At 34.8% G+C, this 11,824-nt stretch overlaps 1 pseudogene; it reads right to left on the reverse strand.

Annotated features, from left to right (window-relative positions):
* Window positions 1–477: 477 nt before the first annotated feature.
* Window positions 478–577, reverse strand: LOC122095320 (annotated as a pseudogene).
* Between the last annotated feature and the right edge of the window lie 11,247 nt (window positions 578–11,824).

Here is an 11,824-nt window from a genome sequence, read left to right on the forward strand (position 1 = left end):
ATAGCATTCCATATAGAAAAAGTTTAAGATTCCTTTTTTTCCTAGGTCCTTATAGTATTTTATTTCTTTGGGATAAAATGACAATGTTATCCAATTTCAAATGTTTTGTAAAGATTATGCTATGTAAAGGCCATTCTAAGGTGAGGATTTAACGCACTGATGTCAAACTAACTTTCAGTTCAATGAATTACATATATTGTTACATTTGCCTTTTTTAATTTTTTATTGTGAAAATACTGTACAGAGGGTTTACAATTACATGGGCAAGATAATGAGTACATTTCTCATCAAGCATTGTAGCCTCCTCCTGTATTTACCCTTCCCATCCATTCCCATCCTTCCCCTGCTCTCCCACTCAATCCTCCCTGCTACCCCTCCACCCGCACAAAGTTGTAAAGTTCATTTTTCGACATAACGACTTGTATTTTTGTAATCAATTTTTAATAACTGTTTTTCATTTCTTGCATCTCAAGAATGAAAAATATGGAATAATTCACAAATTTTCATATCATCCTTGTGCAAATGCCATGATAATCTCTATATTGTAGTAATTTGGGTAAAAGTCCTGCTGAAGCATGTAGTATCCTGTAAATTTAAGTAGTTATTGATGCAATCTTTATACAGGCATATATCCTTGGTTGACTGTTTGTAACTAGGAAACCTTATTGTTCCTAAAAATGTTATTGATCTTACTTCTCTAAAATTCTGTGTATATTGGGAAAAGCTTATATTGTTTGGTCGATTGCTCACATTTGCAATTTTTTTGTCAATGGCTATTTTAAGTCTTTTTCATTTTAAATTTGATCATACTTTGAAGCCTTTATAGCTAGGTCCAAAGGTGATTGTTTTTCAAGTACTTATTTATAAACTGAGTTAGCTTTGTGGAGTTAATGGATTCAAAGTAAGCCTTCCTTACGAGCTACTTCTAAACTTCTGCAGCTTAAAAATTCCTAAATGATGTCTTACTGGTACAAATGTCTACCTGACCCTTACTCTTCTTCCCTGTACCAACAGATCATCAGAATATCTTACCCTGACAGCATAGATTTTCTTATTGGAACAAAACTAATATTAGTTAAAAGGGATCATAGAGAGATAAACAGTTAAGACAGAATCTTTTAGGCTAGAAGGTATTTTATCAAAATATAATTGTTTTTTATACCTAACATTTCAATAGTAGCTAAAGCCAAGAAGGCGAAAAAAATTTCACATGCATGATTACCAAATGTCCTGGCCAGTCTACCATCCATCCAGGCAGGAATTTACACTACTGCCTTTCTTTCATCAAATATTTTCATAGTTACAAGAGAAGTCTAGATGTTTCTCCTCGATATTAGGCCTTAAATTGGTAATGTTTTAATCACAGTGTTTCCTCTTGTCTCTAGGCTGTAAATCTCCAAATGGTAAAGCTTTAGGTCCAACTCTACCAAACACTGAGGTAGAAATAATGGAATAATATTTTAAAAGACAGTTCCCTTTGATACCGTAACCACAACAGAACATTGCAAAACATGTGCCTTTTTTATTATATTTTATAGTTATATATTTTATATTTATACGTGCTGATATTTTATTTCACACAGTGGAACTTACTAGAATTAATTGATAATTTGACAAATAAATAGATATTTATTACAATAAATAGATTGGAATATAAATAATAAGGTTTAGAATGTAAATTAGAATATAAAAAGTATCAATGCAATGTCTTTGGTATAAACTTGTGATATGTTCTAAATATTCTTGGTCTTCTGAATTCACATTGTAAAAAAAAAACAATTGTTTTCCTCTAATCTATAAGGGATTTTACTCTGCTGCTCTGTTTATTGTTTTAACTCACTGGTTGCAAAATGTTTTTCTCTATATTTCTGAAGCATTTCTACTGATTGTACCCAAATTTTGCTGATACGATATCTAAAAGGTATTATTCTTCTGCAGGACCCATGGGTCCTAGGATCCCAGGTCTTAGTTATCCTCTTCATCTGATAACAAGGGGAAGATTTCTCACCTAGGCTCAGGAAACATGCCAACAGAAAGTAATTGAAAATCCATCTCAATTCCTTATGACACCAGAATTAGTGGTAAGCAATTGTGTAATGCAATGCAACTTAAAATGAAAGATGAGATCACAAAATCTGAGAGAAAGTACAGTAATTCAAACTTTCAGTTTACAAATGACCAGCCCATATGAGTGACCAAGATCACAAATGTCACAAAATTATTTTTAATACCCCTCTTCTAATGATTACTCAAAGATTTCAGTCCAGCATAAGTAGGCAAAAAAAATAGTTCTTAGAACGATAGATCCATAATTGCTCTACCAAGGCTAGGAAAACTTGACTTACAGGTCAAATATAATTCACAAAAACATTAATTGAGAAGATCGTTAATGCTTCAAAATACTGGTACTTCAGTAAAACTTGTTTCTGTAGAATAAAAATGTTATCATTCTCAAACCAATGATAACCTACACTTAATCTCCTGAAAACAGATTCCTTTTCAAATAATCTTTTAAAAATCACATTCACCAAAATAACATTTGACAAGTAGACAATATTGACATTACAAATTTTTCAAGTTTAGGGTGCAAGTTACAATAGAGTTGTTTTATTTACCAAGCACTAATGCCAAACAGGTTCAACCATTCATTAAAGTGTAGAAATAGTACCACTCACCATTTGTGTTGTTCAGAAGGTGCCTTACAGAAATGTGTCAAATAGAAAAACCTCCCATAATTCAAACCCAAACACTAGCTAATAAAGTAAGTTTAATCACTTACTAAGGTACATTTTTTTTTTTTTTTTTGCCAGTCATGGGGCCTGAACTCTGGGCCTGGGCGCTGTCCCTCAGCTCTTCAGCTCAAGGCTAGCACTCTACCACTTGAGCCACAGCGCCACTTCTGGCTTTTTCTGCTTATGTGGTGCTGAGGAATCGAACCCAGGGCCTCATGCATGCAAGGAAAGCACTCTACCACTGAGCCACCTTCCCAGCCCCTAAGGTACATTTTAAAAAGTCATAAATAGTTGCTTTATCATATGTTGTTTTATGTTTTACCTATCAGTCTAACATAGTAAGAAGAAATATGACTTAAAGTCATGAATATGGGTACTCATCAGAGATGTGACAAACATAAAATCTGTCTTCTATTTCTACCATATTCCTGTATAGTAGTAAATCGTAGTCTTCTTCTTTTTCCAAAACTTATAGGTAGTAGAAAATATTATCCCATGTAAAATAAAATAATCATAAACATTTTTCAAAGCCATTTATAAAATTTGGTAGTTAGGAATATATTCTAAGCCATTTTTAAACTTTCTTGTTGACTAAAGATTAATCTTCCAAATGGATGAGAATAAAATCATGTCTAGGTGCTTCACGTCTCCAGTCTTGCAAATTGTTATTGCAGATGAATGAATTATGGAAATATAAGCTGACATCAGTTCAAGTGTACGCAGGATTGAAACTCCATGGATAGTATATAAAACTTTCAGAATATTAACAGTTTAACAGAATGACTATCAGGAAGTTGAAACCAGAGAGGAATAATAGTAAAGACAGAATGAATGAAAAATGGAACAAGGGGCAAGTACAGTTAGAATACTCAATGTACACATGTGATAAAGGAAGTGATAAATCTGAAATACATCTTGGAGAAGGGTTGGTTGAGAATGATAGAAGGAGTCACTCTGATCCAGGAGCATTGGACAATTAGATGGACATATTTATTGTAATACACTTGCACAACCTTTTGAAATTTAATTAAAAAACACAACAAAAAACAAAAACACATAAAAATCACAACCAAACAGCAATCTCTAGAGAGGAGTATATGACCTCTCAAAATTTTAAATAATTCATGAAGGCTAGTCTGGGGAATAGCAAACAAAGCTGTTCAAAGAGGGCAGTTTGGGGTAGCAGAGAATTTTGAACAGATTTAAATAGATTGTCTAAGGTTGTGAATCACCTACATCTGCTGCAAATATTTTCTTCTGTGAGTTCTCTTTGTCTGAAATGGATACTCCAGTCCTCAGCCACACTTGATGGCTTGTGAAGATAGAATGGAAGAAACAAGATCAAGAATCCATTACTCCACTGGAGACAGAAGAGTCCTCTATGTTTTCTCTCATCTCTCTTCACTACTCTTTCTTCATACTTTTAAGTCAAGTGATTTTGAATTATATCTTTCATTCTTTGTTCTGGCAAGTAATTAGCCAAACTAATTTCCTAAATATTATTTGCCATTTTTTTTCTACCATGCTGTTTACTTGTCCAAGGGAGTCCATTAAGCTTCACCCTTGCATTTGGTTGCCACGAAAATCCAACATCTATGTTAATGAGGACAAACTCTAATGTAAAACTTTGTCTCCAAAAAACCGATCCAAGAAGCTGTGATCACAAATATTTAGCTATACTTTTTTTCTTTTACCTTGAAAGTCTTCTTGTGTCTAAAGTTCCACAAAAATAAGTACTCCACTACTTTTTGGTTCAATCACTTCTAACCTCAAAGATATATTTTACTAACAAGATGCTTAGAGGAAACCGAAGTATACTCCACTTTTATGTTCTCTCTTAAGACTCTCCTTAGATACCATATCAGGATCAGTGAAGTTATTCTTTGCAAAATTATTTCAATAGATTATTTTTTCTTGGTCTTGCATTTGCTCAGCAAGATGTATGGAACAGAATAGAGTTAAATCATCCATACCTTGGGTAACAGTGTCTATTACAATGGACAATGCTTCTATGTCCTAATTCTATGTCCTCCTCCTAGCTCTTCCCTGATTTCCAATTAAGCACAGCTTCTTGACTTCAAGTCCAGTGAAGCTGAAAGACTATAAGATCTCCTCCCCACCCCACCCCGCTACATCTTCATGGTTTCTCTTTTAAAACTCTTTTAAGTTGCCTCATTTGGACGTAGAATTTATTTTCCTGTCCTCATTCAAACTGTTCTACATTGTAGTGAGCCAAATAGGCTCTGTAAAATCACTTTAGGTAGCAAAAATATTAAGACAATCTATATCAAAATTTTTGGCCTCCCTCCAGTGCTGAAGTCAGTATGCTTATATAGGGGTTCTAAGAACATTGTTTTCTTACCCTTTCAATTTTCTCAATTCTTTTCTAATCCCAAACTTTTTGGCTTATGTAATAAGAGAAGTCTTCACTACCTCATGTTAATAAGGATATTATTTTTTGTGAGCTACTTAGAAATGTGTAATCATTGGCGTAACCAATCAGATTTTTTTCTGTGTTTCAGTGCTTCACGTGCAAAGACATTGTGGAAAGTGTTACAAACAGAAAAGTGTGAACCCAATACCTTCTTTCATTTTGAAGGGCCCTTTCTCCCTAAATATTTTGACCCAAATTATCTTTTTCAAAGAATAATTTTGGTAATTAAAGGTCAATTCACAAAATTTGATGTCTTAGTTTTCTTAAGAACTTGGAATTTCACACAGTGAGAGTATATTTCCTGGGTAAGGACAATTCTCAAGGGAACCTACAGGATTTACAGTAAGGTTTCTAAAGTTTGTTTAGTGTGAAAATGAGCTATCTTTACCCACATTGCTCCTTTTCAACTAGGTCTCCATAGCTTTCTTGGCATGAAAGCCTATTTTCCCAGGCAATTTTCTTAATAGGCTAATTTGTTAAAAATTTAAACAATTAAAATATACCTGTCATAATTTTTAAACTCTTTTGAAATTCCTTTATCAGAATCACGTTTTCCCCAATCCTAATTCAACCTTTTCCATCAAAAACAGTAACATGTTGTTTATATGATATAGTGTCCATGCAACTATTATTTTCCAGTGGCTTTATGTGTATATATGAACATATATGCTGATGCTGAGCAAAATGAACTCCAAGGTATGGAAACAGAGATTTTTTTGCAGTTGTTTATAATGTACTATATGATTTCTATTTTCTTTGGGTTTTCCTCCTATGGCTTGGCATCGGCTGTATTTGATTTTGTGCCCTGTGTATTGTGTATACACTTACCTTAATTAGGGAAGGGAAGAGGAATAACAAAATGACAAGACAAAGGACAAAGGGCAAGCCAATGCAATAACAATACTCATAAGACAATATGTTGGAAAAGTACATTAAAACTTGTGAGGAGTATTGAGGTGAAAGAAAACTATAAGAAAAATGAAAGAGGGGGTAAAAAGTTTGAAAAGTTATGTTTTCACTACCTTACAATTACTGTAACCCATTGTTCACCAATTTGACAATAAAATTAAATTAAAAAATAAGCTACATAAAAAATAATTTCACTGTATTGTTATAGTAAATATTTTATGTAGTAACTTTTTAAAAATCAATACTATTTGGCATCTAATTTGAATTGATTACTACTTTTTTTATCAGAGTCATCAACTTGAATGTTATCCAACTAGACACTATTTTCACAATAAACTTGACAATATTTTGAAAAAAGGAAAAATTTAGTACTTTCTCATACTAAAACCGAATATAGTTTAATTCTATGGAAACCCATAACTTTTAAAAGTAAATGAGTTGTTAAGAGGACAGAATATATGTGTTCCTCAAAATTCCTATGACTAATAACTACTCATTTTCAAATTCTGAACATTCCATACCTGAGTGATTCAAAACAGTACCTGTTTGCATGTTAAGTAATTTTGCAATAGATGCAGTTTCCAATGGAGTGTTACAGATTGAGAAGTCAACAGAAAAATAGCCACATTCTGGTAGAGGATAAAATTATGAAGCATCTGTAATTAATTCTTCAAAAGTAAGCAAATTTTATCAGAGTAAGCTATAATTTCTATGAACCATCAATCCAAAGATTTATGCCATAAAGTCATCCTAGTCCAATAATTTCCAACTTGTAAAGTGCACCTTAATATTCCCTTAATTCACATCATGAATAGCTTATCTCTATTGTGAAAAAAAATACTACACCTCTGATAATGTGATTCTCTCCTTGTTCTGGAAAGAATACTACAATTAACTGGGTTGCATCATTTTCCCCCCAGTGAGATTCTTGAGATCAGTACACTTGCAAATGTTATTTATATTTATACTTTTTTAAACTATCACAGATATTTAGGATGCTAAGGTCAGAAGATTATGTTTCAAATATCCAATAAACTCAGAAAAAGTCAGACACAAGTGGCACTGAGATTGAAGTGGTAGCGCACGAGCCTTGAGCATAAACAGGCTCAGAGACAGTTTCCAGGGCCAGATTTCAAGCCCTAGGACAAACCAATAACCCCAAATGTAGCATTTTTCTCATTGTATACAGAGGCACGTAATTAAGGAAATTGCTTCCTCTGTTACATATAGGTAGAAGAAAGAAGAAGTCACACAATTATTCTCTTCATACAATGTTATACAAAACCCTCAAAAATTGCAATTTTTCTATATTTATAAATTAATATCGATTTGTTGGCAACTCTGTCTAGATTATTTACATTATCATTTTATACATGAATGGTTGGAATTTTCTATTAACTAAGATCTAATTATAACTCTCTTGAAAGCATATTCTAGGCAAATAGAATGCCAGAATCATTTGTGAATTTGTCAATTAAACCCTCTACTCAAAAAGAATTTTGTAGTATCCTATAAAATATGAAATTACAATCAAATCTAAAATATTTATGTTAACTCTAAATTCTAATTTAGCAAGATCTACAAAGTCCTGCTTTAGATGAACTTTGAAATTTCTCTAGGCTTAAGATTTTGTAATCCTTCCTCATTTCTTTGGAATCCAACAGAATGATGCTTACTTACTTTTTCAAATTTTGGGTGGGAATCATGAGCCATTTTGAATCTAGGAATGTTCTGTAATGAAGAGAGTATTTAAAACAAAACTGAAGATTATATACGAGTTGCATTTCAATAGGAAACTTGACTTCTCAAAACATAATAACAAAATTAGCCCAAACTTCTAATTGTGTATTCCTTTCTTGTTGTTTGGTTTGTTTTATTAGACAAAATTATACTACCTGGTCCAGGAAATGTATCACTATTAAATTCCACTCTCTAATCTCCTGCCTTAGTCTGAGTGCTAGAATTCCAGGTTTGTATCACATTGCCCTGCCATGTTTGTTGGTTTATTTAATCTAGACATAGACTAGCATTTCTGAACTTCTCCAATGATATTATCCACTAGACAGACTGCTCAGAGTGTTTATGTACTATTTTAGAAGATCTTCTAACATTTGACACAGGATATGATCATTTTCAGATGCACCTGCTGGGATCTCTGATTCATTCGATCCCTTTAATAATAATTAATTGACTCTCTTACTATCTCTCGTCCCTACCTATGTAATAGTCTCAAACTTTTTTGAAGAAAGTTCATGAGGACTTTCTAATACTAAAATTCATCTCTTAATTCTTACTAAAGACATATTTTCTATTGCTATTTTCAAACTTTTCTACATATTCTAAGAGTTGTTTCATTTGTGTATTTTTGTGTGCACATATAAGTGCCTCTGTGTGTATGTGTATGTTTGTATGTATGTATGCAAAAGCCTCAAGCTCTTATTCATCATATGGATGTTCAGTCCATATCATGTTTGGTGTGGTTATTTATTTTATTTCTTGTTTTATTCATTTATTTACCATATATTTTATTGACTCTGATGACACCTATACCATTGATTATATTGTTTACATCTTATCACATAGCATCCAGATTTGTAGATGTGTTCTCCATCATGCCTGGTATTGCTAGGATCTGAACGCAGGGCCTAGCAGGCCGAATTCATGAATGGGTGAGTGTGAGCATGGCATCCTCTAGCCAATGAAGCTGTCAGTTGTTTACTAGGCGCTAGTTTGTGCCCCAGGTTTGGCCAAAACAGCGATAAATAGATAGGCAGACGGTGGTATACAAATAAATAAACATTGGTAAACAGTGCCAGAGCCATCTATGACTGAATGACACCTACTACGTTCCTACCAACACTTAGGTATTTATTATTCCACCATTAAAGGAATATTATTCTTTTCATGCTTAATAAACTATTGAGATCAATCAGCAACCTAGGATTATTGCATCCAATTTTAGACTCAACTTGTGCATGAACTACTCTTTCAATTGGCATTCATATGCATAGGAACAAGTCCCTTGCATTCTTCTACCATTGTTATGTGTCAGGACCGGGTTTGAACCAAGAGCCTATGTTGACAGGTTGGCCTATGGTTTCCCTGATAGCCCGCCAGCTTTCAGCAATGGCAGGTCAGCTCCACTTTGCAACCAGGTAATTAAGACCCAGGATAGTCACCTTGCAAAGAAAAAAATCCTAAAACCCTCCAGCCCTCTGCAGCTCACCACTTTTTGTGCTTTCCAGCTTTTTTTTTTTCTTCCTGCAGTCCCTCTGGGCCTAGGATCCCCCAATCGAATATGGGTCCAGATGCTGCACCCCAGCCTAGGGTGATGGAAGCTAAGGTAGACTTCCACGACATGAGTTCAAGCCCCATTGTTGGCCAAAAAAAAAAAAAAAAACAAATAAAAATTAATTAATTAAATTTAAAAAAATAAAGCTCACTTATTTGGAATTTCTGCCAGTTTTCTTTCCTAGCCTAGGATTTGAACTCAGGGTCTTGGTAAATCTGTAGCAATGTGTGGGAAGGTGCAGTGTTGTCACTACTTGAATTCAAACCCTGTGCCAAGCCAAAAATAAAAAAAAAAATAAGTCACTGACCTGGGCAGTGGGAGTAGTTGTGGAGATGGTAGAGAAGGTTTGGTAGGGGGAAAACAAAGGAGGAAGCAACAATGCTCAATAGGAAATGTACTCATTACCTTGCTCATGTAACTGTAACCCCTCTGTACAACATTTTTACAATAAAAATGTACAAAAAATGAAACAATATAGTTCTCAGAGAAGCACTTTATGGGTAAAGGAAGGATGTCTGAATAGCTGTACAAAATTCGCCACTGCATTTTTGTTTAATGTTCAGTATGAAACTGAATAAACATAACTGCTTCCATTTAAAAAATTAAGTCTCAGTCTTGGAACTGGTGCCAGTATTTCTGCTATTGCTGGGATTTGATTTCACTGTCCAGGTAACTCTTTTGCACCATAGGTGAAGGCAAATCTCACTGTCCTTGAGGAAAAGAAATTCAGGCTAGAGTTCCCAGGGCCTGAATGAAGGCCCTGCAATGGAAAAACTATTTCTGTACATGTGTAATATATGATATATACTTACATATGTATGTTTATTACATATTATGATTACTATTGATTTTGATTTTGTATTTTATTTTTATTTGATTCATTAATTTATTGTTTTATTATTATACACATAATATTTATTACATTTTGAACATACATTATAAAATTATACACAATAATTTAGGACATTAACTCATTTTTCATTAATATTTTATTAAGTGTTGAAACATGATACATAATTAAATGGAGGCATTTGTCATAGTCTTCACATGTTTAGAGTCTCACTCAAGTATGAGCTGTGTTTTACCTTTGGATACCTTACTATAGTGATCTCTTTAGATGATTTATAGTCAGAAGCCTTTTCTTGAGGATAGGCAAGTTGAGGGATAAAATTGTAAGGGTGGGGCAAGAAATGTGGCTTAGTGGTATAGAGCTCACTCAGCTTGCATGAATGCCAGGGTTTGAATCCTCAGTGCCACATACTCAGAAAAAGCCAGAAGCTGTGGAGGGGCTCAAGTGGTAGAGCACTAGCCTTGAGGAAAAGAAGCCCCAAGACTGTCAAAAACAATAGGCCAGATGCCAGTGGCTCACACTTGGAACTCTAGCTTCTCTGGAGGCTGAGATCTGAAGACCACCGTTCAAAGTCAGCCTAGACAAGGAAAGCCTGTTAGACTGTTATCTCCAATGAACCACCAAAAAACCCACGTGGCGCTGTGGATCAAGTGGTACAGTGTTCGCCTTGCTCAGGAAAAGTCCCTAGACTTGATTCAATTCACACAACTGGAAAAAAGTAAGGGTTAATCAAAGTACTTTTTCTATTTGCTAATTAGGAGAACATTCTCTGGAAAATGAACGCTGATACATAGCAGAACTGAAATCAGAGCTCAAGGTTCAAGTGTAGCAGATCCATATGCCCAGCCTCTCAGACTCTAGCATTATAACCTTGTGTCCTACGGGGTTCTGAAAGGTCAAATGTTGAAAGACATAATATGCTCCCCAAGCCCTTTGTGATGAGCAGTTGACTTGTATTGTCGATATCATTACACTTCTGAACCCAGCAGAACAGTGGTGGCTCACACCCATCATCTAGCTCAGGAGGCTGAGATCTGAGGATCACAGGGTGAAGCCAGCTACGGCAGGAAAGTCTAGGACAATCTAACTTCCACTTTGGAAAGGTCAGATGTTCAAGAGCTTCCTGTGTTTCTCTTGGTGATGAGAAGTTACTTGCACTCTAAATGTTCTTAGAATTCTTGAGCTATAGAAGCAGAAAAGAAACATTTTTGACCCATCCTGGGTTCAAATGAAGTTTTCAGGATCCAAGCCCTAGCCCTGTTAGCAGGAAGAACTCCTGTGTAACATTGTATTTGAAGGACCAAAAACAGTTTCAAAAGACATGCTAGGTGAAGAGACCTAGGCTTGCAGGATTAGGAGGCAGAATGTACATAATCAACAGGGAAGTCAGCTGCAAAAGCACTTCATGCATTCCAGGCACAGCCAGCAAAGGGGGGAACCCTGAAACATTTGTTAGAGTTACACCAGGGTCAGGCCTTTCTCAGCCTCTTCAAACAATGACTAATTAACCTTCCTCTCTCAGGTGAAGGGAGCCTCAGGCTATCTTTAGGTTAACAATAGAGAGCCAGTTTAGAGGGGGAGAGGGGAGGAACAGGGAAGAAAAACCC

Source organism: Dipodomys spectabilis, unplaced genomic scaffold (genome assembly GCF_019054845.1).
Source record: "Dipodomys spectabilis isolate Male_0828 unplaced genomic scaffold, ASM1905484v1 ptg000343l, whole genome shotgun sequence".
Classification (NCBI taxonomy): Eukaryota; Metazoa; Chordata; class Mammalia; order Rodentia; family Heteromyidae; genus Dipodomys; species Dipodomys spectabilis.